Below are 26,077 nucleotides of genomic sequence, written 5' to 3'. Positions count from 1 at the left end.
GAATAGATCAACAGACTACAATGCCACTGGTTAGAGGGAAAGATCTATCAGCAAAATAGAAAGGATTGATGGACTTTGCTCAGAATTATTTGCACTGAAGTATTTACTCTTCCGGATATTCACTAACAATTATTTCGCCTAATTGCACAGCAAACAGCCTAAAAATAAAGCATTTTATATAGCCAATTAATGGATTTTCAAGAATATGACTTCCTTGTTTTCTGTGATATGAAATTGAGTCATCTTGAATTAATTTCTAAAACTAAAAATGAAAAAATATCTGTAAGTATCTGCTAAAATAAAACCAAAGTTAAGACTGCACAAAATTGGTCCCAAAAGCTGAGAAATATATTGATACTATTGAATTGTGTTTGAAAGATGACTCAAGAATTAGAAACACATACCAGCATTGAAAAAGTACCCTGGAATAACTGTTTAGAACTTTATTACAGCATTTTACAGGACTCATAAATGTCTTTCCAAATACCTTACACCATATGTTTGCTTCATATTGCCTATAAAGCTCAAGTAATTTATAAGTCTGACACTTCTCTGTAAATTGATGTTATGAGTGGCTTAAATTTGTCTGATGCTGTGGGAAGAAGCCATTGAATTTTATGTTCTCTATTTTCTGGATGAGCACATCTGCCAAAATAGGTTGCTTCAATGAGTTAATAGAGCTTAATGTAGTTTATAGGTTGCCATTGAACACTTCTAATTTTGAGATGGGCTTCACTCAAAAATCAAGGCTACTGAAGAGGAAATGGTTTAAGTAATTTAAATGCTCCTGCAACCTTCAACACTTTCTGATAAGTATTTCTAATGCAGTCTATTATAGGAGAAAAATTGAATACAGTCAAAGATGTACAAAAAATACAGGGGAAAAATATGTAATTCCACTGAAATCAGGTGGCTCCTGGGCTGTGAACTACTCACCAATGCCCAATTAACGTCACAAAAAGAGTGGAACACCAGGAGCTGAGTAAAACCAGCTCTGGACATAACAGAGAATGAAGAACAAGTATAAAACAAGGGCAAAACATTACATATAGTGATTGTGGATGTGAATTTTGAGGTACTGTGCACTTGCAGGTCAGTAAGTATGGAGGCTAGCTTTAGAGCAAGCTGCAGGCCCCATGGCCTGCCAGCCCTGCCTGAGAAGCTAGCCTGGGAATTTCATGGGAGGATTCAAAACAATCCTCAAAGACAGAAAACAGCCTGCAGGTGCTGTTTGTCTGTCCCCGTGTTTTCCTTGCAGGAGAAGGTCAGGGGGTGGTAAACCCCACTGACCAATGATGGTAATGTAGCACTTTACTAACCAATAAGAGTTTCCTTTCTGTACTTTCGACGAACTAGTCTATATAACATGACTGAAGCAATAAACTAGAGATTCTCTCCTGTTCTGACTCCCTTGAGAGTCCGTGTCGTTCTTTCCGCCGTTCCCAATTAGAACGACAAGTAAGTAAAGCATGACAGTAAATATAATGCAAAGCAGATCCTGGAGGGGTTAGAAAGAAACCATCAACACAACATCATCCTTATCCCTGTGTTCATGAAGAACCTGGAAGGCCAAAGATTGCCATAGCCCTCCCTCACAACCTGAAACCATTGGTCTAAACTGCCAGACAGGCAGTGAAGGGTGTCAGTAATAGCAGAGTGAATTCTAGAAATTTTGAGTAGATATATCAACTTACTTGTATAAAATGTAAGTGTTAACATAGTGACAACTGGTCTAAAAATCATTATTTTATTAGATTATTAAGAATTAGACCAAAATTAAATTCCTCCTTTGCATTCTCATTCTGCTCCTTTGGACCATAACAAGAGTTTGACTAGTAGGAATCCAGGCAACCCATTCTGTAACTTGGATTCAGAAAATTCGCAATGTATGATTATGACACTTTGCACTGGAGAAAGCTCACAATAATAGTTATTTTCTGTGTGTGCACAAAATAACTATTATTTTGTATGTCCAGAGAGCCACAGAGCACCACCTGGAAGCTAGGCAAGATTTCAGACAGGTGCCTTGTGTTTCTAACGCACTTGAGGCAGAGTGAGGCCAGGCTGTGCAGAATTACTTGTCCTGGGGACCTGGGCTCAGTCCCTGGGGGAGTATAGGGAGAATGTACATTTATACACGGTGATGGAATCCAAGGTATTTACATGGTTAAGCAACCAGCCTTTTTTCAGATTCAGATCTTTGTGAATGAATCCACTCTCTCTTTATCCTGTCTTCAGACTATTCCAATTCGTAGCTCATCTGAGAATAGCCTGTACTGCAATATCCTTGGCACTGAGAGATTTTGATAGGGATTGAAACCGCTGAACATTACTGACATATAAACAAATAATGACAATGGAAAATGACACTCATGAAATCGAATAAAGCAGGTAACATTGGAAATACAACAGCCACATATAAAAATACAAAAATTGTGGTTCAAATCTACTTTTCAATAAAGCCTTTTTATTGGAAATCATTAAATTTATAAGGAACTAGTATGGAATATAGAAAAACACCTCCACAAACCAACCCAGAAATAAAAATCAGACTTCTGTGTTGTGATTCAGCTTCTCAATATCCTTTCAGGTTTTGTCATAGGAGCGGAATAGATTCCTTTTTTTAAAAAAAACTGATTTCTCAATGGCTTTAAAGAGTAAATTCTTTAAAATCCTGGGACTTTGTCAGTGTTACTGAATATTTTTTTCACATATTTCCATATCTTTTATTATTTCACATTTAAGAAGTCTTGTAAATCTGAAGGTATTGCTTTCTTCCATGTTCATTCTGTATTTCATGCATTTTAATTTTACCAACTGGTTCTTGCTATTTCATGTATCTGAATAGTTTTCTATGCATATAAAGAATTATAGTACACGTATAATGTAGAGTGACTCACTTTCCACTTAATGAATTGTCCATGCAATTGATAAATATGTTATGCCCATTCATTTATAGATAAAAGTGTGAATTTATTGTAAGCAGCATTTTTAGGGAACATTTTTTTTGAAACAACTGATGTCTAGTTTGTTTTACAGTGCAACTAACAATTTTCATCTTCTTTCAGTTTTCCAAGTGTTTTTGGTGTTGACAATTGCTTGAAACACAGAGAATTAGATTGCCATGATAATGCTATTGTAATTGGTCCAACTCATTCTCTCTTGTGATGAAAACCTGAAAGGAGGCAATCTTTATAAATTCTTCTTCAGTTAATATCTCCATCATCACTGTTTCGCAGGGAGCTGGATTTAACTCATTCAAGACACATGAGCTACAGGTTTTTAAGTCTATATGGAGGTCTCTACCATGTATTTACTGGAGCTGCACCACAAAAATCCCCTTTTACATAATTTCTGTAAGGATACCAGGGAAAAGTGAAAGGACAAAAAAAAAAAAGAGAGAGAGAGAAAATACAATTGATTATAGTAACCCATATTTACTCAAATATCTGTGATATATGCAAATATCTGTCAAGGAAGAAATCCTTCTTAATTAACTGCTAAAAAGTTAGGAAGAGAAGAGATTGTCATTAGTGGATATTATTTGTGCTTAAGGTAAGAGTCCAAAATGGAGAGACAATAATGGAAATAGGGAAAATAATGAAGGAAAAAGGGGTAAGGTTGCTAAATTATACCAAAGACTATCTCATTGTATTGTAGTAATGAAGGGATGAAAAACTTCAGAAATAAGATTAAATAACCAAGAATATACTAAGTACTCAAAATAATAAAAAAATCCAGGAATTTTATAAAAAATATCAAATATATAACTAGATTTCAAAGATAGATAATCATGATACCTTTTGATGTCAGAAGACAAAAAAAATAGAAGCATCCTTTGACAGCATATCAGTGTTTAGTGCTGAGGGCTGTTTCTTTCAGTAGTTCTGTGGATGGGTTCTTCTTCTTGGCCACTGGAGCCCATCTGGAGGTACCTGGGGTCTCTATGCCACACTGAACAGCCCTTTTCTGTTTAAAGGTTGAATTGGTTTGCTGAGAGCATTTCTCAGATACACAGACACACACAGATGTACAGACACAGAGAAGACAATGACAGCACCTGCAACACAGCCAGGCACACAAAGGGTGCTACATTAAACTGCATCGACAGACAGGACTGATAAAACATCAGTACAGACAGCAGCTCCTCCTCTTCAGCTGGTCTGGACTGAAGGTCACTATGAAAGCACTCATGCCACATTTTCTAGATTCACAAGCACAGCCATGGATTCCCCAAGCATGGCATGGCCTTTCTGCCTGTCCACCTTGCCTGCCCAGATCTTGTGTCTCTTACTCGCCTCATGGGTCTCCTACTCGCTTGCCAGCAAACACACAGACTTTCATAATCACAGATCTCCCCAAATAGCAGCCTGCCTGATACCCAGATCATCCTACTTGCCCTTGGTCCAGCTTGAGGTGTTTGAGTCAACCAAACACACACTCAGACTCACATCAGGTTTGGGGAAGATACAGAAACTTACACAAGCAGCATCTGGCACATGGGCTGAGACCCATGGTCCATCTCCAGCTGCCAGTGTAGAGCCCCTCACTCACCTCACTCTACCCCAGTTCCTTCAGCAGATGACTGGGAATGTATCCCATTCCAAACCCAGTGGCTGGCTCAAGACCCTCACCTACTGCAGTCTTTAGCACTGAGATCTTGCTGACTCCAGTTGCTGACACCACAGGCCCAGGGAGATCACACCCTGAATCTTCTTGTTTACCCCTTCTTATCAATTAGAAAGTCGAGGTTAATCACCACCAGAGCTGAGCCTGGAGTTTCTTGATGGCTCCTCAACTTGTAACTGGGGAAATTTTGTCTTTGGCATAACCTATATTCTATAACCTATCCCTCATCTATTAGGGATGTATCCATCTAAAAGGTTTTCTTTTGTTTCCCCCTTTAATGCCCCTTTTGCAGTGAAAAGGCCCTTCCTTGGATAATTTAAATGAGACATCTTCTGAGCTTCTGAACCATATCACTTCACACCATGAGCTTCATATCATTATTTTTAAAAGGTGACTGGAAATATACAGTTTATCAAAATTACATGTAAGACAACATGTATAGAGTCTATTTTTTATGTGGTAATGGAAAAAAATCATATGTAAAGGAGCATGACAACTCTTTTAATAAGTTCTTTCCATGTATTAGAGTATTGCAACCCTCTGAGAAATCCTCAGAAAGGGGAGGAAAAGATGCAACTTTCATACATGTTAAATATTACTGACTGTTAAGACCTGTCCAGTTATCACAAATTATCTTCACAAGAGAAGACACTGTTCACAATCCTTTTTCTCTGTGCCGTAAAGCATGCAGAAAGAAAGGAGTTAACAGTTCTAATGGTTATGTATTTAAAAGGTATGTGAGACTCTTGCTTCCACAAATGTCATCTGAAATGGAAAGAAAATGACACACAGCTTCAGTAACATGCTAAGGGTGAAATACCTTTTATTAAGCTGTCTACAGAATGAAGCATCAGTGAAACGTTTGACAGGGAAGAATATGTGCTAAGCAATGTTGTCTGACTGATTTTTAAAGCAAAATGAAAATCTTTCTTTCCAGAAAAAGCTGATGGGGAAATGTTCCCATAAACAAAGATCAAGCTTTGCCATTTTATTTGTCGTCCTTTTCCTCCTCCACTTCTTTCCGTAGAGTACAATTATCTTTCTAGAGAAGATTTTTTGAAATTCGATTTTCTCTAATTCAAAAGAAACTCTTCAAAAGTAATATATACTGGCAGGACATCTACAGTAAGAGTAGTGCAAGCATAGCTACTTAAGAGAAAGCAGAACATAATCAGACCATGTGATGATAAAATGTAACTAGTTTGTGAATATGTCTAAAATTGCACCTCACTTTAAAAAAAAAATCTCATTCTTCTGATTATGCATCTACTTTTAGCCTCTTTTCTAAAAAGCACGTGTCGTGGTTTCAAGCTAGTAATAAAAACTTATTTATTTTTTGCTAGAGATATGGATTAAAATAAGAGCAAAACAGGCTTAAAACTTAAAGGAATAAAGACAGTTTATTAACAAACTACTAGAATAAAAATACCAAAATAAACTTTCAGAGAACCCTTTTACTTTTCACTACTTGATCATTTCTTTGTACACATAACAACATAGAGACAAAAAAAGTTTTACAATCTTGGTGGTCAAAAACAGTTTCAATTTTAGAGTCTTTTCATCAGTCCCCGTAGAGAAACAGAAGTCTCTTTCTGCCAATCCATGGAGTTTCTAGAGTCCACTCCTCCCATCTCACACCACTCTGAGGTGTGCAATGGGTCAAATTGAATCTAGGGATGCTATTTTTAAGGATAAGTGATTCAAAGCAGAAATCTTTTTCAGTTGTCCCTGTGAGCCCTCCTGGAAAACAGCCATCTCCCTGGCTCCTTCAAGGCTTTAAAATCTTCACTTCACTCGCAAGTTCCAGCAACTCACAGGATCATAATCATTTTTCTTTTCTTTAAAGTCCACACTTTGAATACTCTATTCCTCCCATACTCTAGCCATGAATTAAAGGAGTCTTTAAACTACTGTCCATCTCCATAGCTGCAACAGAAAGACTTTTCAGCAACAAGCATCTTCTTTTTCTCTCTTTCTCATTTAAACTTAACTCTTTTCTTCACTGTTTCTGGTAGGTTTATGATGCCTTACATGTTAATTGTCTCTCTTTCTCTGTTTGTTCTAAGAAAAAGGAGTAATCTGTTGTTTATCTAGGTAATAAAGGAGTTAAAAGAAGAAAGCTACAAAAGTTCATAGTGTCCGGTTTCAGTCTAGCAACAGACTTTGAAAACTAAACAAAACTGCTAAACTGCTTTTCTCTCCTCCCCCCCCTCCCTGCGGCCTTGTCCCGGGCCTGGGAGGGGGGGGGGAAAAGCCAAGACGGAGCTTGTTACCTCTCCAGAGCCGGAAACAAAAAGAGAACGAGACAGCTCTGAGTGTACTTCTTAAGGGAGTGTTTACAAGTTGAATTCACTTTTTAATGGTCAGATCTGCTGTCAATTCTTGAAATGACTGATAATTGGTCAAGAAGAAAAACTCCCATCAGTCACTAGTAGCTTCAACTTCCTCTTTTTTTTCACTCGGTTTTAAAGGTGAAGCTAACCTACGACAGCACGTTTCAGTGTTCAGAAGAAGTTGTGATGCTTTAATCAAATTATAGTCACATTTTAGAATTTCTCATGGTGTGAGGACTTCACTATCGACTTTTTTTAATAATTTTTGTCCCTCACTTGATTCTGGTACATTTTCTATTATTAATCCCTTGGGGTTTTTTGGCTGAAGCCCTCCTGCCAATTATGAAGTACAGTAGGAGCAACAAATGTTCTGGAAAATTTTCAAGGACTACTGCATCCTAGATTTGATATTTCTTTACAATACTGAAGAATGATTTTTGGAGGTGTGACTTCTGAGGGAACCAGCTTGTGTTAGGATATGCTTTGAGGTTTGCTCCATAATAGCATCTATACAGATGGATGGGCAGTATGAGCAAAGGGACATGGAGAGGTCAGACTACATGAAAGAGCTGAAACAATGCAGTGGATATTGTGCCTTAGATAAAATATTATTCAGATGCAGCTGCATTGACCCTGTTTTTCTGCCCCCTGATTATGATGCAGCCATACCCACAACTAATAGATGAAGTTTTTCTTTTTTCTTCTTTAGTTTCCCACCTTGATATTATATTAAACTGTGCTCATTTTCCTTGACGTTTTTTTGAAGGTAGGTGTCTCTAAAATCAATATTCAGCCATAGTGAATGATTGCATGAAGGTCAGCAGTTGTGAGCACTAAGCCCTGATACAGTCAAAGCAATTTTAGCAGGATTCCATTTAACAATGAAATCCATTTACTTATTTCAACCTACTGTTATGTAGTCCATAGGCAATTTTATTCATGCATTCCCACGGGGTTGTTATCCCAAAGACACTGCATGATAATGCAAACTATGTGAAAACAAATGCTGATAAAAGTCAAGAGAAAATCAAGAGAAATTACCTATGACCCACTTGTAATTCTGTTCTTTTTAGGCATAGCACACAAAACTCACCAACACTCCAGATGCAAGAAGAGCATTACTCAGGGTTTTTACTATGCTAGAAAGGATCTATTCTCAAGTTGCAAAACCATGGGAAATGTATTTAATTAATTTTGTTATTCACACCAGCATGTTTTACTCTTCTGTCAGTTTTCAAAATGTGACTATTTGTAATAAATTCAATATTTCGAATATCAAGGAAAAGTTTCATGTATGTTCTTTAGCATCTAAAGCTACTTCCAGTGTCAATAATATGTTATAGAAATAGTGGTAAAGAGATGAAGATAATTGAGTTGCAGCTAGGAGAAACAAGTACAAGTCATTCATGCTTTTGAGATTCCTCAAAAGTCTGCTCCAAGAGCCTCACGTATTTCTCCATCCTCACCAGGACACCAAAGTGGTTCAGATATTAATAAGAGCTGTGGGTAGGCAAACAAATTGTGAATAATGAAAATAGAAAGATGTTGTCATTCTCAAGCTTTCAATGTTCATTTTTCCCCCCATTTTCTCACATAGTGAAATGAGTGAATATGAGCGTCATTAAGTATAAAAACATAAGATGTGCTAAATGAGGCTTTTGGTGGCTAATATTTTTTCACCTAATCTATTCTGGAAAACAAGTATTTAACCTAAACTGTACATTCTGAAATTACTGGAAGGACATCAGACGAAAGCTTTTATTAGCTAATGTAAATTATACTGTCCATTTGAGTCTGGGAAGAATAGTATACAATTCATGATTTTTCTTTGTGTTAATGAGATCAACACGACTCAAGTAGTGTCTGGGCATGTATTTTCTTCACAGTAAAACCCAGAAAAAGTATAAAATCTAAGCACAGTACAACCACACACAATAGCTTTATTGATTGACCTGTTTTGTCTAGACTTTTAATGGGAATGACAGTCATAGATGTACAATAATAGCAATCAGAATGTTTGTTATGTTTTTTCTTTTGTCTTCTTTTCATTTCTACAAGTTATCTACTTTTCAATATCCACTGGCAGTTTGCATGTTTATTTGTTATGTGTTTATTGTTGTTATTTTAAACTGCACAGAGAAACAAAAAATACAAAAAATACTTTTAAGCACAAATTATATTGCATTTTTTAAAGAAAGAACACAGAATTTAGATAGTTTTTGAGTATTTCTGTATTTTGATAAAGTGTAGGTGCAGTTACAACCTTTAAAGCTCTGTTCCATTTTCAAAAACATATCTTGCTATCATGCATTAAAGAAAAATAAAGAAAAACAGTAATAGTAAGAGTCACATCTTTTGTATGCGTGCCACTGATCAATAAAATATTGATGTTCAAATTTTCTAGGAGCTTGTTCTACCAATACTTTTTCTGATTAAAATTAAATACAAGAAAGCCAAATTTGAACCTTTCCTGTTTTCTAGAATTTATCAATTCTAATGTGAAAATGTGAAGAAAATGTGAAAATGTGAAGAAAAGTGAGCAGTTCATTACAGACTGCAATATTACTACAATGTTATTAGAAATTAAATAGTCTGTCATTACTATAGCATGAAAGGAATTCCAAGATTCATGCATAGTATCTGGGATTTTTTTCTCAAACCCTGTATCTGCTAATTTCTCTACCCCATATGAACATAGTAGTTCATTCAACAAGACATTTTAATTTTTTTCTAACATTTTTTACAAACTCCAAAGATACTTTAAGTTAGTGTGCCTATTTGTCTATTCTCTCAAATTACTAAGTCACATATTCACAAGGCCAGACAGGAAAGGAGAGGAAAACAAAATATTTAAAAAATCTGGAAAAGGACCTGAGAAGGAAAGACTTGTAAACAAATATATATGAAATTCTACACATTTTGTTTACATCTATTTTATTATATTAAATTAATGAAGTTCAAGGTGAACCGTATTTTTCATTCTTATGCTTAATGCTGAGAAGTAGAATTCTAAGTAGAATTTTATTGAGCTGGAAAACAAATATTGGACCTGCAGACTACTTGAACTTTTTGCATTGGAAAGATCCCTTTCATGTCTGTCTATCTGATTTACAATTGTTACCATTCATGTGTTATGAGCCTTAGTGCACAAATGCAGGGAGTGCAGAAAAGTTGTTATAATTTTAGATCATGTCAGGTCAGGACAGCCACTGCTCACTTATGAGTGTGTAACCATCAACACATCAACCACTCTGATTGTCATCTTTCCAGTTGTCATCTCTGCCTGTTGTATTCCATGAAATTCCAGTGGTGGTCTTTCAAAATAGAATGACCAATAGAACATTAGTTCATACCATAAGAAGTGGGGTTTGATTTAGGGGTTTGTTTACTTTTTTCAGTTCATTTCTTGGAGACAGAAAGAGGCATATTTTCGCTTGCAATATATCTATATTCAGCACCAGTATTTAATCTTTATTCTTTTAGCCATCCTTTTGAAGTCAGTCTGTTGGGGATTCTTTAGTTAGATGGTTTGTTTCAATATCACCATTCTGGAAATGGCATGAAGACCAAAATGAAGACAGTATTTCTCAGAGAGCAAGTAAACAGGATCAATTGCATTTTACCCACATTCACAGTAAAGAAAAAGACCATTATTTTAACCAGGACAATATAGAAAAAGGGAAAGATGACTTCTTTGATACAGCTGCAATAGCTGATATAAAGGCCAGAAGAGGACAGAAAAAGACGATGCTTGATTAAAAATAAAATTAAGGGAAACATAGCTAATCTATTGGTCATATATAGTCAATGTATTTGGACTATATATGGGCATTTAACCAAGGGCTTGAGTGAAGGGTATTATCAAAGGAGAAAAATATAGCTCCAAATCACAATTCATTTTTGCTCCCAAATTATTTGGGTAGAAAATTACCAATCAAGTTAAAAAACAAGAAGCAATTTTCTCATGGCATTCTACATTTAGTTCAGTATGTTTCCACCTGAGGCCAAAAATGAAACACCAGTGTCCATGAGGAAGACAGCAAGGGAAAAATTTGTCTCTGATTTGTCCATCCTGCTGACAACATGAAAAGTAATTACAGTAACACAGGGTAACCAGTGGAAAGGGCTCTGTGGAAGAATTTCAAACAAGTGTAAGAAAGGGGGCACATAAATTGAATTTACATTGTTACATAATGTAATATTCCATCAGGGATTATAACAGAGGAACTTTAGAAAGATGGCACTGTAACTATTTACACATACAGTAGTATGTGTATATGTAGGTCCTCTCCCTAGGCTTAATACCACTGCTACCTCATCTCCTGATTATGGAAAATAACATCACGCAAAGCACATCAGCTTTTATTAGAGGACTTTATTCCTAATTCACAGCAGTGCCACCATGTAGAAAAGTCACAGCAGTCTAACATTTCTAAGAACTAACTTTCCTAATGGCAAACATTATCTGAGGCTGGAGGATATGTATTTTAATTTCCGTCATGTTACATTACTTGATTCATTCACAAATAACTGTCATGGGCAACCTTTGGGGGCTGATATGATGCAAGACTACATCACTGGACTCAAAGTAACTTTGAACACACTTGCTCTAAAATGGGAGCTCCATATCACTTACTGAATTCATAAACAAGTAGGATGAATAAGCCAAGAAAAAACATTGCCAAAAGCATTTTTACTGTTTTATTCAATTAGCATTTTTACTTCATCCAAGGCTCTCCACAACTCTACGTTTTGCTTTTTGCAAATATGTCACTTCCTCTCATTTTGTTGGAAAACCATTTTTTTTCTTTTCCCCTCCTGCGTTGGGTAAGGCTCTGGACTTCTGCCAAGGCTTTATAAACAAAACATGAGTGAGAGCCTGACACACTCAACATAACATCAACATCGTCACAGTTTAAACCCAGCTGGCAGCTTAGCACACAGCCACTTGCTCCCTTTCCCCTTGTTGGATGGGAGAGAGAATCAGAAGAGTAAAAAGAAAAGGACTCATGGCTTGAAATGAAGACAGTTTAACAGGTAAAGCAGAAGCTGTGCATGAAAGCAAAGCAACACAATGGATTCGTTCACCTCTTGCCAGGGGCAGGCAGGTGTTCAGCCATCCCCAGGAACACAGAGCTCCATCTCAGGTAATGGTGACTGGAGCAGACAAACACCATCCTTCCAAACATCCCCCTCTTCCTCCTCCTTCCCCAGCTCTGTATGCAGATACTGGGATAGCCCAGACCACATGCTCTGGGCTATCCCTGTGGTCACTTGGGCTCAGGTGTCCTGGCTGTGTCCCCTCACAGCTCCTTGTGCACCCCCAGCCTCCTCACTGCTGGGGTGGGGTGAGAGGTGGAAAAGGCCTTGGCTCTGGGTAAGCTCTGCTCAGCAACAGCTGGAACATCCCTGTGTTATCAGCACTGTTTTTGTCACAAATCCTAAACACAGCTCCATGCCACTTTGAAGAAAATTAACTCTATCCCAGCCCAAACACTGTATGCACATATAAGTGATGGCATATGTCTGGAATTAATCCAAAGGCTTTCCTAGTTTTGATAGGATCAGTATTTTGTTTCAAATCTTAAATACTGTCAGCAAGCATATAGTAAAAAAGGGGCTAGATCCTCAGTCTGTGTAAACTGGCATAGCATCATAGAAATTCATTACAATTATACTGGCTTTGATAAGCAGATAGAGCAAACATTAGCCAACATACTTTATTCTAGAAAAACAATGTGACATAAACAACAAAATTAATTTTGAATCATGATAATATTCTAGAAAATAAAAGAAATAAAATCAGGTGTAATTAAGTAATATCAATAATTCTATTCCATGTAAAAGATTTTTTTAATGAAAGTAAAATATGCAAGTCAGAAACAATGCAAAGGAATTCAAACACAAAATCGTGTTAATACAAGAAAATGCATGTCAAAAATCCTGATATGCAGTTTGTACACTGTATATGTGAAGTAAGCTCCAAGTTAATAGAAAGAATATCATAGTTCTGAGGAAACCTTTCAGGTCTTACACTTCCTCACTGGATCTGAATCAAATAGCTATCTACTACCCTCTTTCTAGCAAAGTTACTTGCCCCAGAAGTACCTCTGCAGCTACCAGGGCTGATGTCCCTACTGAAGATTCCCTGTTTCTGTTGAGTGTTTAGTTCTAAGAGAAACATAATTCCTTAAGAAACTCTTCATTGCCTCAGAGTTTGTATCCCTAAGGAAATATTTCAGAAAATTTGAATTTTTTTTTTTTTTTTTTTTTTTTTGTTCCTAGAAAAACTCCACCATAAAAGCAAAATTACCTTTTTATGGTCAAGCTAGAAGTTAAGGAAACAGAAAGAGATTTAAAATAAATAATTATGCACCTTATAGCTGCTCCTACTCTTATTTCAATTGAAGATAATCAGTTTATTTCTGGAAGCAAAATCAGATAATTCCCAGGAGGATTGACATAACTCATAGACTCAGTTCCAGGCCTTGAAACCAAAGCCATTCTTTAACTGTTTCTCCATAAACAGGATCATTACTTACCTGCCCTTCTCTCAATTTCTGCCACGGAAAAATCCCCCCTTAGCAGCTTTCTTCTATTTTCTAGCCTGAGAAATGATTCTGTACATTCAATTCAATATACACAGCTGTCTTTGGCACAGCCCTGGCTGCTGTGTGGCTCAGCTGGAACCATCTACTTGGATACAGGAAATCACTCCCTGGACAGGATTGAAACAGACTCAGTATTTGACTGGAATGGAAAATAAACCATTTACCTACAATGAGCAAAGATCTCTTTTTTTACTAGGAAGAGAGTATGTGTTTCTGGAGTGACTGAAGTGATATTTTATACACTGAAATTCATATCATATACAATCAAAAAAACTGTATTTTCCTCCATACAAAGATAACAGCAATGAAAATAGGGTAGAATTACCCTTCAGTAGAGACTAGGTGTTACAACAGTTTTGGAATAAGTTATTCCAAGTCCATGAATGAACTCACTGCTTCCCTCCTGGTTTCATGCATAGCATCTAAATTTTTCACTATGTTTAGCAGCCTTCAGCCTTGCTGTTTTGAATTCCAAGGCATGCTGCCTTCAGATGTCCCTAGGAGAGGGAAGAGGGGGGAAAGAAATAAATAAACAAACAAACAAAACCCCTACAAAAACAAGCAAACAAGTATTGTGAGATAACTGGAAGAGAAGGAGTCAAAGGCTTGGAAACCTACCGTTCCTGACTATATTACATGGATATTAATGTAGATGGCATAAATGAGCTCTTGACCAGAACCTACCTCCTGGGCCAGGTGTAGAAACAGCAAGTTATCGTGCAAAAAAGGTGGTTACCACCCTTCATAGATGTCCTCATCCACAAGAGTTAGTTCAGTATCAAACTCAGAGAATAAACTGTGAAATGAAACTGTGAAGCAGTTTCACACAGGTTTTAGTTAAGAAATGAAATTAATATAGTGATAAGAAAGGCAAGATTTCAGACAATCCCATTTGTGATTTTGGCTCAGATATCCTCCTGCCTTTCTTCTCCTAAAACATGGACATGATCTCCTTCCTCACTGTATAGAGAACTCTCTTAAAGAAAATTACTACTTCTATTCAGAGCTTCTTTTCTTGCTAATTTTAGACAATTGTTTTAGAAGGTAGATGTCAGATTAATCTGGAGTAACCCTGGGGTAAATAGACATTGCATGCTATTCCTGTTCCTCTTTGACTGTGTGGTCAAACCTTCTTTAAGTGTGAAACTTGCATCCACTTCACTGTATCATAGCCCCATAAAATATTTTCTGGAGGAGAACCGCAGCTGAGTTCCCAAAGAGACAGCATCCCCCGCAATGAAACAATTATGTAACCAAGACAGCTGTTTACCATTCAGATTAAAAACATGACTAAACAGCCTTCAGTCCCTCCTTCATCTTGTCCAAAACGTGTGTTTTGTGACACTTGCAATTAAACTGTCTCCAGCGTACCTTTTAAAGTAGGAAAATATCATAGAAATGGCACATTATGTCACAATATCATTATACCTAAAAGCTGCAGAAAAGGACAGTCTTGTTCTAACACAGATAAAGGAACGGTAATTATCAAGTCAAGTCTTTATTAGCTATCCAGGGCTTCTTCATTGTAATTATTGTATCTTTTCTTTTTTGAAGACCACTATAATGCAGCCCTCTGGCAGTCAGCTCATTAAACTTGTACCTATTATTTCTCAGAATACAGTGTTACACTGCACTGATTTTGTAATTTATACAAAAGAAAAGTATATATATATGACAATGTACAACAAGAAATAGAAGTTACGAATTTCTGAGTCATTCACTTGTTCCAAGAGCAATACTTTCCAAAATGCATACTTTTCCCCCCCAGCAGCATCTAGGGGCTGTGCTGTGTTTTTTGTCCCAGATCTGCATATATGAGTATTGCTCCCCAAACAACACAAACCAAACCAACCAACCAACCAACCAACCAAACAAACAAAATCCCAAGTCAAAACAAAACCAACAAAACCCAAATAAAAGAAAAAACCCCTGAACCTAAAACTACCAAAGGACAATTGCAGTTTGCAATTCTGTAGTTTCATATGTTCCATTTGAGCCTGACACAGCAAGGGAGTGAATTTTCAGGAATTCACAGCACTTCATGGAAAAGAACGGAGTCCCTACTAACTTTTAAAGATCTTTATCTGCTATGCAAGACGTAGTCTGAAAGTGCAATCCAGTTCTCTGAAATAAGGATCCTGATGGGAGGATTATTGCTGAATTAGTTTCACAGTGTATTTTTCCTGTAAACTATACTAAATTGCTTACATCCCCTTCCCATCCTCCAGAAGAATGAAATCTTGACAGAAACAAAGAAGCAAATGAGATTTCCAGGACTAATCCCACTTCTGACTAATTGATTCATTTCTATGGGGGAGGGTTATCACAAAAGCTGATCTATTTTCTGTTAGGCCTGACATCTGTAAAATTTTTGACTGGTGTAACTTAAAGACTTTTTTTGACAGCTTTTGCCATGCATTGAGATAATTCTCACTGCCTAAAATGAGGAACACCATGAGCAGCATGTGACATCCTTTAAGCTTTTACAGACTCCAGAAGGAAACCAATAGATGACACTGTTCTGATCTCAGCCGCAGAAGTGGCTATGGTTAGTCTATGAAAAATACCACTTTTCTCCTTTATTTGACCCCATGTATCACTAGTTTCATTCACATCTTAATGAATCAGTCCAGATAACAGTGTAGGAGTGCAAAGGTGAATGTTAAGGAATATTATTAGGACAACTTGTGGAGATGAAGTGTCCCAAAGAATAAACTGTATGAGTCTGCTTGTTGAGAAGCAGAAAGCAAAAGATAAAGAGTGATCCTATTGGTGCGAATTTCTTGTATGCAGAGTCACAAATATGTGTCAGACTTTGCTTTTAGCTTTATTAATAGCAAATCTTAATCTCTAAATAGGGAATTGGGAGAAAGGTTTTTCCTTGCACAGAAAAACTGATAAAATCATGCCTGCCATAGAATAATGATAATGTTAATGTGAATTCATCCAAATTTGAATAGATTTTACATCTCAAACAATTGAGGGAATTTTTATCACTAACTGAGCACATAGACATTTGAGAAGCAAGATTGATAGCACAGTGAATATTAGTATCTAAAATGATCACAACTTTACTATGTGAATCATTTTTAGAGGTACAAAGCTAAAACTGCAAAAAATACTATGTGTGGTGTTGTCTATTGATTTTTCTTCATGTTAAGGGTGTCATACAATCAACTTCTTCAGCTGTTTATGATAAAAATTACTTTTCATATGTTTCTCAGATAAATGCATGCGAATTTCACAGCTCATCCAAAAGCGTTAATCAATAGATATTCTAAATATTCAAATTTAGTATTTACAGAGCAGAGAAATAAAGAACATTGTCTCATTTCCTCCATGTTGAAATCCTTAGGTAGGAAATGAATGTTGAGAAACTGTTGAGTTTCTCCTTTTTTCCATTCTTGTATAAAAGCTGCGCTTTTAGCTTCACAATTTTTTGGGAGTTGGTTATAGCAGGAAAGCCACATACCTCCTAAAGTGTTTGTTGTTTTAATGTACTAACTTCAACAGAAAATGAATAATATGTATTCATTTAAAAAAACACACATAAAAATAATCTATTTAAAATGTTATATTTATGTACATCTGAATTTGTAAGAAAATAGAATATGAGGAAAAAAGTGAATTTTTAAGGATGTGTGGTCCATCAAAGATAAACATTTAATGGGTGAAATAATTGACAAATATTCACGTTTGGCACTGTGGAAAAGGGCTTCAAGATAAGGACGATGCAATTCTTTGTGATTGCACAAAAGCCCTGTTCTGAAGGAAATTAATATTTTGTTTTTTGAATTTTAAAATTCATTAAATCAATATTTCAATACCCTGTATAATTATTTCAAGTAATTTGAATTTAGCACTAAGGTCTTGATAAATGACAATTTTAAATTTCTATTATAAACCCCCATTCTTTGTTTCCTTCATTCTCTTGAAGAAATTATTAAATTCATTATGATTTAATACATGTTAAAACCTTAGCATGATGTCAAACATACTTTTAGTCCAATAACAATTTTACAAGATATCCTCTGTAATTTATAACCTTGAAAATACCTAATAGGTAATATTTAGCTTTCATCTCATTTATATAGTAGAGTTTAAATTGAATGTGTAAATGGTCTGCAGTGAAATTAACATTACTCCTAGATATTAAATGCCTTAGCAAAGAAAAGCTGGAAAGGTGAAAAGTACTTGCTTGTGGGATCCATTGTGTCAGTGGGCAGGACTACATGCACAGCATGCAAAGCCTTGTCTTTCAGTTATGTTTAAAGGCTTAGAAAGACCCTTATTAAGTCATTAAACCAAGCCTATGGATGTCTTAATATTATTCATATAATGATGCAAATATTTTGTAGCCTGCATTAATGCAGAGGAGAAAGAGGAAGGAGAAGCAAGGAGATTCCATTAGAGAAATTGCCAGAGAAATGTGAAACATGCACAGAACCAGTCAGGGAGATAGGCTGATCAAGTTTACGTACAAATTCCAGGAGCTATTGCACAAAGAATGCATAGCTTCCCCACTGTGTTCCAAAATCTCAGGCCAGGCTCACTTTCTTCTGATAGAATGGAAATGGAATTTTGAAGCCTGCATGACAGCAAAAGTATTTCTATTTTCTAAAAATGTTTTCCTTTGATCCTTTCTTATATAAGTTCAATTTTAGAAGATTTTTCATTTTTGTTATACTTCTTTTAAAACTTCCCCCTCCTTCTTTTAAAACTTCCCCCTCCTTCTTTTAAAATGTCTCATTATGAAAGTTCAATGATTTTCAGAACACTTTTAGTGTAATATGTGTATGTTTGTGTGTTAATATTGAGACCTTGGTAGGAAAGATGGACACTGTTAGCACCTCTTGCTCTGTTTCTAGTTTCCCTTACCACTTTCAAGATTATGAAACTCAGAGAGATGTGCTGCTAAAACAGCATCTGATGGTTTTCCTACCTGCCCAACATCAGGTCAAATCCTGCTACTTAAAATCACACTGGCTGTTTTTAATGATCAGAGGTTCATTCGCTGGGCTGCTCATGGAGATGCTTTTTGTGGTGGTCCTGGGATCACAGCCTGTGTATGGAGAATACAGAACCCATACAAAATTCAGGAATGTGTTCCCAAATGTTCCGGTACACAAGGAATTAAGTAATGCATTTATTTTTGTAAATTGCTTCATACTCAAGTACTAATACACATATCTATAATAGAAGCAAAAAAAATTATAACTGTGGATTACTTGGTTTTCTGTATTATTAGTAGCCTGGGAAGCTGGAGAAACTAAGCATATTGGTTGTTTCAATTTTAGTGATGTGTTTACAGTAAAAGTCTGGTCGATATCTGAAGATAAATATCAAAACACACCAAGAGTAAAAGAAATCTTGCTGAAAGCCGTGTGCTGGACCTGAATAACCTTTTGTTCCGGATCTGTTTCTGATATTGATAACTCTTTATGTATGAAGTATGAGTACATATTTTTTGATGACTTCAAAACAACAACAAAAACAATCCAAGACAATCCAAATTTGCTAGAGAAGCCATGTGTGTGTGGATTACAGATAAGAAAGCATGCAATCAATTGTGTGTATGTCAGGACTTTAACCTTTGCTTAAATATTATTTATTTTTAAATAACTTGATATTCTTAAGTCATTTAGCCCTTTGCCACTCCTTTTCCACTACAGATTTGTTATAATTATTTTCATAGCTAACATTATTTTTCATGGTTTCCTTCTCATTTATTAGTAATTTTGTCTTCTTAGTGTATGTCAGTAAAAATAGAAAACTAAGTCATGAGTCTGGATTTTAGGGCACCAAATTTCATACTAGTAAATGGCTTATTTCAGCTGACAAGCAACTGTTCAGGAGCATTATAGCAAGGAAGAAAATTAAAGAAATTGTTCTGAAATAAAAATCAGCCACAGTATAAATAAGGTTCAAGTAATGTTAAAGTGCATTTGGCAGGGGATTTAATGATTAAAGATAGGAGCTACATCTACACAAAATATTCAAGAAGGTCTACAGACCAACTGGCTGTTGTAAAATTAAGTATTTTCCCCTCAAAACTGAGGTATCACCCAGAGTTTAGTCTGGACCAGTGACTATTCCTCAAAAGAACAGCCTCTTCTGGGGAATAAGGGAACTTTATAGGATAAACCTATATAAGACTATGCCAGTTGGCTCCAGGATAAAAAAAGGACCCCAGCACTGTTTAGTTCACAGGCATAAAAGAAGTCACAGGGTTACAGGTGTCTTTGGATATAATTTGCTTCTCTTCTAGTGGCACAAACCTTCCCTAGGCTTGGAAGAAGAAAGTAGATTGATGAAAAAATAATCAAATGTATCTGAAACCTCTGCATATATCTTGATGTTTTGCACCTACTGCTTCCTATCTGTCTCTTGTTGATGTAATCTTCTTCACATTTATTTATCCAAAGTAATCTCTTATCACTTCTTCATAATCTAACTTTCCTATCTATTTTCTTATTTTTTTATTTTTCCTTTTCCTTCATTAACTTCTCAGAATACTTTATCATTTTATTGGAGTATAAATAGCGGATCATCGAAGCATATAAAAACATTTAAAAAACAGGTTAACATATCAGAAAATTGAAATTCTCACAGTGCAAAACCCACAATGTGCTCTACATACCCGGTGTTCCTTATGTATTTTGTGAAATTTTGTGAAATTCAGTTGACTTTTGTTCACCAAGTTCTCAAGAATATTTTCCATTCCTTACATATATGCACTTTTCTTACTTTTAGAAGGAAAAGTACCCAGCTTCATTAAGTACCCATCATTCAGAATTCCTGTCATGATATCACTAATAGTTTTATAATACTGGAATTTCAATTAACATATGCATCACTTACATTAATTCCAGTAGTTCATTTCCTATATGAAGTAATCTTTTTTTTTCTTGAGTTTTGAGGTGTTTTGAGGGGTTTTGAGCAAAAATTTTAGATATGCCAATTGAATATATCTAGTTCAAGAAATAATTGAAGATTCAGAACAGAATGGCTTTAAGCACCGCATTTACACTTTGATTTTAATACACAGAAAAGATAGAATTACAGGTTTGCCAAGGAAAGCAATTAACACACTGCTGGATTATCTTTGAAGTAATATTTCAGAAGACATATAACTACTAATACTGTCTGTGACTTTTCCCCCCACACATTTTAGCTGTTTTGAGCATTTTGATTTTACGAAGTCTGGATCCTAGAATAGGGATCCAGATTTCTTTCCCAGACACAGTGATTATTATTCCATTATCTTCATCAGAGATAGTCCTAATTTACATGACTTAAACTAAGAAAATAAGATAGACTTACAAGTTGTGATTTTTTGTAACTTCACAGTTTCCTTATTTCCTTTATTTATTTATTATTTTTTTTTATTTATTATTAATTTATTTATTTTAGTATTTAATCTATTTCTTCCACCAAGATGAAACTTTTTCTCCCATATTCCTAAGAGCCAAGGCAGTAAATAAGCTATCTTGTCAATTCTCACTTTGTCATTGGCTACTCCAGTGCTAGGTACAGGGTAGATAATCAATTCCAATCATCTGCTTGCACAGTTTCTGCTCTGCACACTGCCACCACTGAAGAAAATGCAGCAGGATGTGACATCTATGGCAGCTATTGCTACTCTTAATCATTAATGTTATAACCATCATTTCTTTAGATTTCCTCCTTGACTTATTTAGAAAAGAATGTGTCTGGAAACTTTCTCCTTTGTTTTTAATTACTCTTTCCCTATCTTGCCAATCTGCTTACACATGGACCTTTTTTGCATGTATCAGACAGTATTTCTATTACTACAAAGCTTAGTGATTTTACAGCACCACAACTTTGCACACTTTAACTGATTTCACATGTAACAAACTTCTCAGACTTTGTGTTATTTCTACTCAAATGCATGCATTTGGTGGTCAGTGTCAAATCAGGTAAAACTTGTAGATGGCAGTGAATATTACAAAACTGCTGCTTGAGCAAAACATCCTGTTTACAAGGGTTTTCATCCTTGCTTCCATATAGTAAGGATCATGAAAATAGTTGTAAAGACAATAGGTCTTTGGGACAGGACACTGGAAGTGACTGGCTAGAAGAAGGACAAAGAAACATGAAATAACAACATGAACAAAATTCAGTGAAAAAAGGTCAATGCTTAAGTAAGTATCTTAACTTTGGATTTATTTTTGAATATAAACTTGTGGTATCCCTTTTAAGGTGTTGAATAATTTTTAATTATTTTTGTCCAAGTTTATTTGTATCACCAACTTCAATAAAAAGTTGCTTGACAGTGAACTTCAGCATTGAGCCTCTGACCTTAGAATCATAAATCAGCTCTTATTACTCATAGAATTCAATCTATTTACAGTAAATCTATATATGGAATTTGGCTTTTGTCCTGTAACATATAAAAGTTTAGTAAAACCTATGTTATGTTTTGGGGGAATTTTTCAATATACAATATAATAGGCAAAGATCAGACTATACCAGACTACTGGGAGGCAGAAGACCTAATAGAAGATGTATTCAAAGAGTAAGGGAATTTAAATAGGCCAGGTATAATCTATTGAATCATGTCTATCGAGCTTAGAAATCCTCTGTGTCTTATATAACCTGCAATAACAATATCTTTGGAAAGGTATAGTGTATGCTGGAGAAGGGGGTGGCATGTAGTGATTCTGACAGGTTGACAGCTGAACAATTCCCTGTGTTGCGCTGTGTCTAGCCTGGCCCTCAGGCTGACTTATGCTGCACAAATCCTTGGCTGCAGGACAAGGTCAGGAAGTTCACTGGAACAGAGGAGCCCGAAATCATCACCCTCTGGGAAGCTGCATTCATGCTGCCTCTGAGGCCTTCTCTATGTGACAGTGCAACAAGAAGTCCTTATGTGTATTTCTGCTGTTGCTTTTTGGCAGTAGAAATTATTGATAAACTTGTTTTATTGTAAGAAAATAATGTAATAGATCAAATAACCAGAAAGGAAGACATTTCTTCCCCAAGCAGGTCTACCATGGGAAAGTCTTTCTAGGGCCTGAAGGACAATGCATGAAAGCAGGACTCCTGTCATTTGAAGGGATGTAAAATTTACTTGTTATCTCTCTTACTCTTTGTTCTAACTTTTTATGACGACTATTCAATTAGGCCATTTGTTGAGATTTCTTATTCAGATTCAGAAAGAAGTCTGTACCTCCCATTCTTGTTCAAAACAACCTCCAAATAAATTAAATCATGTGTGAAAAAAGTTTAACCGACAGGAAGTGATCTAAACACACTATTGTATAAATGTTACTGCTTTTTTGATAACAAGGAAAGAGAGAAATAAAGTATTAATCAGCTTCATGTTTTGTTTTGTTTTGTTTTGTTTTTATTTTCACTTAGCTTCTCCTATACAGGGTAAAATATGTCTGTGAAATTTTCCCACTCAGATATTTTCATTATGTGAGTTTTCCCTCACCTGCACTGATTGTTCTCGTACTTCTCCTAAAATGATTTCTTCTATATATTTTATGTCTTAATATTGCAGGCATTAATAAAAATATATGTATTAAATAAAACAAGAGCTCATTACAATAAAGCAGTACACTTCAGGTAGAAGTTGAAGTGACAGGTGGTGAAAAAGGGAATACAATGTTAAACAGAAATGTTTTTCTGAACTGGCAAAAAAACTTGTGAAAAAGCAGCTTCCTCTTCAAAATTATGAAAAATATCTCCTAATTCCTTTTGCAATTACAGTGTAGAAACTGTAATAGCAAAACAGTTACATGACAACATCAATTAGCTGTAAGTCATGGGAAATTGGTTTACATCCTGAGGAAGGGCTGTTTTGTCCCAAACTTACTAAATATTTTCTGTTTGACAGTCAGCCAAGCTGGAGATAACTTAGCTCTGTAGGACTCAAATATATAGGAAGATTCACAGTTTGGAAGCTCTGTCTCCAGTGAGATAAATTACTAACATTCAAAAAAAACCTTCAAGCCTTGATAATCGGATAAGAACTCAGCTGGCAAGGTTCAGGCCTGAGCACTTCAATAGTGGAAATAAACTGGGATAGTGATAGTCTTGCCAATGACATAGATACCATGTAAGAAAATGGAGATTAAGTAAAGTCTGATGTCATGCTCCCTTAAAGATATTTGTGACATTATTGGATATTTGTCTAGAAGAAGAAAACTCTGGATATAACAACAGAATGTATTTAACAAAATAGATATTAAAAAAAGAGAAATAACAGTAAAAGTATGTTGTCATTTTGTTTTCCCGTGAAATGCCGACACACTTGGCTGTAGTGTTTCCATAATAAAAATAAATCAGTCAGATCTACATGGTTGCATCATCAAGGCTTAGACCTGGAACTCAGTTCTTTTTGACCTTCAGCGTATCTCATTTACCACAGTATTTACTGCATGATATAGAAATATGTGAGTCCTTGAATAAATGGGAGACAAAGGAGCCCCCGTGGGCATTTCAAAGTGCTGAAATGTTGGCAGGGTGGAATGAATTTGTTTTACTTGTCAAGGCCTGCCTTTGTGTTATTGAATCTTCTAACTTGTTACCAAGCTTTAAATAACTAAGGAATACAACATGTCGATGTATCAATCCAATAAAATTATTTTTCTGCATTATTTTATTCAAGCATACTGAGTTAGGGCTTTTTAAACAAGAATTTTCTTTATACAATGGGTAGAGACAGAAAAACAAGTTTGCACTGTGTAAAACATTATGCACTTATTGACAAAATTTTATCACTACAGGCTCAATATTTTACCTGTCAAAAGCACTCACAGGAAAAAAAACAGAACTGGTTACAGGCTAGAAGTAAGTAAGCACTCTCTTGGCTGAGTCTCAAGACAAACATTCGATCACTGTAAAATTCAATTTATGGATCATCACACTTTGTCAATAAATTGCAGTTCTTGAATGTAGCTATAAGATCTCTAAATAGATGGAGATGTTGTTCCAAATGAAGTGTATGTAAGCACACAGTTGAACTTGCCTGAGGAAAGAGTTCTTAAATATTACCCTAGTTTTAATTTTCATATCAAAATCATGAATATATTGTTGGCTTTGCACAACTTCATAAAACAGAGGACCATTAATACCAGTTTAACCAGTGGCCCTTGGGTGCTTGCTGCTCAGAGACACTGCACTGCCACTGACGTGACTGCAGCTACTCAGTCATTTCTGCACCAGCAGGAAATGGATGAAGATGTCTAAGGCTAGTCTATGTCCTAGAAATAAGATCTAAAATTTTCAGCTGAGCTGAATGTTATCTGTTTTGTTCCTATCCAACTGATGCTTCATGCCAGGCTCTAAGCAAGACCAAGCAAAGGAATCCTCGAGTATGCACAGTCCAAGCCCCATCTCCAGTGCCAGTGTGATCCACAGTGGGAGCACTCTAGTGAGGTGCACAGGGCGTTTTACAAACCAGCCTCTGGTACATAAGGTCACGGCTACAGGTGATGCAGCAATTTGGCCCTAGCAAAAAAAGGCCTGGTAAAGCAGAAACCCAAGCAACTGGAAAATGCTTTTACATTTTCTCCCTGTATACTCTGGAGATACCACAAAACAAACTTTGAGCTATATTTAAGTAGTTTTTAGGGTTTTTTTTCCTCAAAAGACTTTCAGGTTTCTTTCATTTACACAGGTCTCTGATACAAATAGAAATTTTGCAGGTTGTGCAGATGCCTGTGGTTACATGCAGTATATTCATTTTAATTAAGACAATGGCAATGCAAATAAATAAGTACTGTATCTAGTCAAGAGGTGACATTTCTTTGTTTATGTAATAATTACTGCTTAGAACAATATATCTGTTCAGCATACTATTGTTTAATCAAAGCTGGAAATTAACTCATGACTTTTTTATGAATGGCTAAAGGTAAAAAGGAGTTTATACATATTCATAATTTACATCAGATTTCAAAATCCTGAAAAGTAGAGAACTGAGACATTGTTTAGAAATTTTCAGTTTATACATTTAAGTCCTCCTGTAAGTATTTATCATTATTTGTAAAACTATAAATATATTCTTTTTCAAAACACACACACACACACATATATATATATATATATATATATATAAATATAAAAATTTATGTCACATCTATATTTTCATTTCTTTGAAGGTCACTTTTTCTCCTGTTTAAAGTCAGTATTTTCTATAAACTAACTGCCAGGCTAGAAATTGCATAGCATTTATGCTAATTTGTAATTTTGGTGAGTAGTACATAAAATGCAGTTTAAAGGGTGTTTTTCTAATAATGGAAAATATGAGTTACTCTCTGAGTTTCAGAACTACTTAAAACATGCTATTCCTTGTATGAACATGTTCATTGATAAATTGTAGTTTAGAGGTCTTCTGGCTACAGAGATAAGGAATGGGTAAATAGAGAATTTATTTTAAGACGAACACACATTCTTAATATTTGAATTTCACAGGTTCTTGAGGTTAACATTTCTTTAAAGTTTTGTTAGTTTATTGAAGAATTTCTTTAGAGA

The sequence above is a fragment of the Poecile atricapillus genome, chromosome Z, assembly GCF_030490865.1.
Source record: "Poecile atricapillus isolate bPoeAtr1 chromosome Z, bPoeAtr1.hap1, whole genome shotgun sequence".
Taxonomy (NCBI): Eukaryota; Metazoa; Chordata; class Aves; order Passeriformes; family Paridae; genus Poecile; species Poecile atricapillus.
Note: the sequence above shows the minus strand (reverse complement) of the source record.